Source organism: Argopecten irradians, chromosome 12 (genome assembly GCF_041381155.1).
Source record: "Argopecten irradians isolate NY chromosome 12, Ai_NY, whole genome shotgun sequence".
Classification (NCBI taxonomy): Eukaryota; Metazoa; Mollusca; class Bivalvia; order Pectinida; family Pectinidae; genus Argopecten; species Argopecten irradians.
In genome coordinates this window covers 39,870,122-39,874,987 of record NC_091145.1, presented here as the reverse complement: position 1 = coordinate 39,874,987, position 4,866 = coordinate 39,870,122, and the positions used below count along the sequence as shown (strand labels likewise).

Below are 4,866 nucleotides of genomic sequence, written 5' to 3'. Positions count from 1 at the left end.
TAAGAATTAATGTAGTTATCACCAGATAGCATATAGGATCGAACTTTAGACAAAAAAAATTAAGTAAGGATTTATACAATAAGAACCATATATATACATTTATGTTTCCGGCGATACAAGCTACATATGTGCTTACTTATTAGTAAGTATTGACTTACGATAGGTCGTAAGTGATCGGAATAACAAAACAAAAAATATAACTAAACATATATGACAATGAATAGTATATCAATATGTAACTATATATTTCCTAGTATTGTTTAATGATTTTACAAAAAAATATATCATTAGAAGTGAGGTATATCTCATAAACTGGAACACAATAACACTGTCCTGTTCATGTTGTCTTTTTTATAATATTTAAGAAAAAAAATAAAATAAAATAAAAACAAATACTATACGTAATGAATTTAGTGTATGTGTTTTATATCATAATACTTAAAACTGATGAAAACTTCATTAATGAGATAACTTTCTTATCTTTGTCTGTCATAGAGTATGCCAACATCGTCGTCGGCTAGCTAATTTATTTAAGGATTAATTTGAATAGATTTTTTATGCTATGGAGATATAACATAAAAATCTGAGTGTACTCTAAATAAACCGCGAAGCGGTTTATGATGAGAGTACACTCAGATATTTGTGTTATATCTCCATAGCATAAAAAATCTATTCAAATTAATACTTATAATTCAATTTGCTAAAGACAATATCTTCAATATTCAAAATTCCTTTTGGGACTCTTTTGTCTATGAAATCATAACGCCGTCATCTCAGTCAATCAGAAGCAACGTTACAAACGGCGACGTCATTTTTTCCTTTATGGGAGGATAAAGTAAATTTTTAAGCCAATGCAAATGTTCGTAACAAGCAAAATTGAATTATTTGGTGATACTATTCAATCCTTGATTTAATTTAATTTACTTAGCAGACGTGATATAATCATAGCCTCAGTCACCGATCAACGATTGCCAATTCACAAAAATGCACATGCATTTAAATGTCAAATTTCACATATATGGATAACGGAATATGACTAATAAAGATATACATGTATAAGGATTCACCCTCGGAAACCCAGTGTCTAAACTCTACTACCCTCCGTATCAGACCATAACGTAGTGTAGGCTATAGGCTGATATGGGTAAACGGCGACGATACTGATTAGGATAGCTTAATACTTTTAGACTGGCCATCAGTGTCTAGAATATCAAAATGATCACTGAAGATTTGCTTGATAATTTTATCTTTGCAACATGTCTGCCTGAGTGTCAAAGTAGGGGAGAAGTTGGGATCTGCTGGCCAGTCTACGCTGGTAATTTTTTAAGTATAAACCTCATAATTAATTGACTTGTGCAAGACTAACCAGGAAACAAATTAGCCGCATATACATGTGTACAATGCATACGCCCCCATTCGGTGCAGCAGGAAAAGTGGACTCTATCTAATGGGTTATGATAACATTTTAATTGATTGAGAGGTAGGTTAAAGTGTTTATATGTTGGTGTGTTGTTTTATCTGAGACAGAGACATGTACAGTGTATTTCCGGAACAACAAAGCGAAAGTACTTCACCCTAATACCTTTAGATTTCCATCAAACAAAATAGCAGTCTAGAACTCTTGTATTTAGAATTACTCAGATATATTCTGGATTCTGGATATATTAGGATCTGTCGGACATTCTAGGAACTCCAAAATCTATGCACCTGCAGGAAAACCACTGTTTGCAAATTGTGAGAAACCGCGGTTCACAGAGTTTGCAAACATCTTTTTATTCCTATAAAATTAAACATAAAGGGAAGGGAGGTCACTCTTATCGTTCATGCAGTTGACAGAAACACTATAGAGAATATTAGACTATACATTTTAACCCAATCGTCTTACATATGCTATTTTATCTTATTCCTTCCTCGGAATTATAAAAATGATATATACGGTATTACCAAAATTGTCAATTTAGATTTTGACAAAAATTTACATTGTTTAAAATTTATTACAGAATCATGAAGATGGGTAGTACAGATGTCACCTTAATGTACTGACGCATATAGAGGCCATCAATGATATAGACCGTCACAGCATCAGTGATACTGAAAATAAACTTTCGGAGTGAACAAAATACAAAACGTCTTCAATATCTGGTAAATGATATTGATGGTTCCTGACTATTGACAAAACACGGTAATTACGGAGTTCTGGACACAATGGACAGCGGTCTACCTCCAGTTTCATTATCAGACCAAGGTCAACCATCAGACCAAGGTCACTGTTTCACTATACATGTCTATTTTAGTGCCCGTTGACTTTAATTTCAGATTCACAGCCATCCCCCATATAGATCGAGAACAGGTTTTGATTGGTACTTAATGTTACTATTACATTTTGCAAAATGCTGAGCTTATAAATACGTTTTAACTTCAACACCCCTTTCCCGAGATGGATTATTAATGTACTCAAAGCCTTTGTGATCTCATATGGGATTTCATTAAAATTTGTAACACATGCAAAACTACTAAGCTATTACATGAGAAGTCACTACATTGTACATGTAGGTACAAGGCGGATCAATTATAGTGGTACTGAACAGTAATCAAACTATAATATCTATCTATGGAAATAGAAAAAAACCGTTGCCTCCATTAACTAACTGTATTTAATTAACTATACATTAAATTTTACTATAATACATTTATTTCATAAATAATATGATATATATCATTGTTGTAATGTTATATTGATATTTCACACAGAAACTGTTATGTATTTTAATCAATTAAAACGACTACGGTCGCTATTCAATGCCTCAAATAATGTCACAATTTCTTTTCAGTAGAGTTACATCGTTTTCCAACGCCTGGACACAAACGGCAAGTACTCTTGACAGAAAAGCAGTTGAAGAACCTGTCTGCTGAAGTTTCTCCCAAGGGAATGCTGACATGGGCAACATGCTTGGATGTTCCTCAAAAAGATGTGGAGACGATAGAAATCACGCACAGCGATACTGGTACTCAGATGATGTACATTTTGTTCCGATGGAAAACTATAATGGGAACTAATGCCACACTGGGTATGCTTATGGACAAGTTCAACGATGCGGTGGATTGTGGTGTTGGTATCAACGTAGAAGGAGTCAACAGTTACATAACGCAAATTAACGGGGACTGATTTAGACGTTGGAGACAAAATTGGTTGAAGGACATGTACAAATGCATTCTGTTTAATCCTTCCTTCTTGTCACTCTGTTGGTTAAGTAAAGCCGATAGATCAGAAATGTACAAACGATACTGGCTGTCTATGGGGATAATCTCTTGTAAAATAAGCATGATTAAGTTTATAGTACAAGTAATACCAAGGTATTTCTAACCTATCACACGTTTTAACTGTTGCCTGTCTGAAGTCCGTTTATGACTTTGTGTAACACAATATCAGTTACTGTTTCACGAAACATTTAATGATTTAATTTGTTAGAAATCCGAAAGTTGACTTTCTTATGAAACTTTCATATTTGTTAATATTGTCTAATATTTGTCATCAAACTAAGATTCTTTTGTGTAATATTTGGTGTACAAAAACGAAACTATAATCAGAATCATAATGACCGAATATGATATTTGTTTTCGATTACTATAGTGTTTTATATCTGGGTACTAAGATTTTGTATTAATTCTAAACTTACCTGACTGACATTTGTAGAAGGAGCATCGAAAAAAGTAGTATGAAATTTGTTACAAATGTTGAAACAAATAGATACAAAATGTTGGAAAAAAATAACTACAAAATGTTGAAAAAGATTTAAGCAAATTGTTGGGAAAAGATTGAATAAAGAATGTTGAAAAAGATGAATACGAAATGTTTGGAAAGATAATTACAGTAGATAATAAAGTTTATGAAGAAGTTAAGATAACTTTTCTCGTCATTTTTTGTCATAAAGGTATGTCAACAACGTCGTTGGTTAGTTGCTCTTCTTGGTTAAAATCATCCGCATGATTGATTTCTTATTTGACCCAATCCTTGAAAATCGCCATTATTACACATCATCCAACCACCAACAATTTGATATATGTTATTATAGTCTCGAAAACCGGCCTTGGGTTCACAACCCCCCCCCCTCCCCAACGACTGGAAATATCACAGAAATATCTAAACATGGAGTTGCATAACTCACATTGAAATGTTAAAGGGCCACTACCTTTCCGAAACGGCTTTTAATTTTTAAAATAGCAAAGTAAAACGAGATCAATAATTTTGTAGAGTCGCAGAAGTTATTAACTATACGTTTTCTAGAACACTTATCATCACCTTCAGAACTGTTTAATTAGCTTAAAAAATGTTAATTTTCATAACGCGGGTCGTTTTATGTTTCCCGCCGTCGTCCTAGTTGACTATCACTGCGCCAGACGGCAAAACAGCGAAATGAATCTCCGCTGTTATCGTACATTAGACAGAAAATCTTGCATATGTTTGGTGTTGTAACCTCATCTTAAGCCATCGATATATATTTTCTTTTGTTATTAATGTTTTTAAGAAACCTTTAAATTTTGCTCCGGAAAGGTAGTGGGCCTTTAAGTATCACATGCATATGTATATATATGTGTGGACATATGGGATATTTGTAATGATTCATCATGACACAAATGAATTAAGGTATAATGGTAAGGAGAATTTGGGCAATTATGACGGCAGTATTGTACTTCTGAAGACTTTTAGACTGATAATGATGTCGTCTTTAGATATACATGTGCACCTCTGTTAGTGTACATTAGATATCGGACCAGTTATATATCCCCTTCTATCTAGGTAACGTATGATAGATTCAAATCACAGTCAGACAATGTGTGTTGTTCTACAAGTACGGCATCGTTCCA

At 33.4% G+C, this 4,866-nt stretch overlaps 1 long non-coding RNA gene across 4 annotated transcripts; it reads left to right on the top strand.

Annotated features, from left to right (window-relative positions):
• The first annotated feature begins 805 nt into the window (after positions 1-805).
• Positions 806-3,861, top strand: LOC138305146 (uncharacterized). 4 transcript variants are annotated; one of them, XR_011205662.1, is made up of 3 exons: positions 806-1,480; positions 2,001-2,182; positions 2,835-3,861. It is a non-coding gene; the product is annotated as an uncharacterized lncRNA (long non-coding RNA). The 4 variants fall into 4 exon arrangements; XR_011205661.1 differs by having other exon boundaries at positions 2,001-2,263; XR_011205663.1 differs by having other exon boundaries at positions 2,001-2,263; positions 2,832-3,861.
• Positions 3,862-4,866: the final 1,005 nt, after the last annotated feature.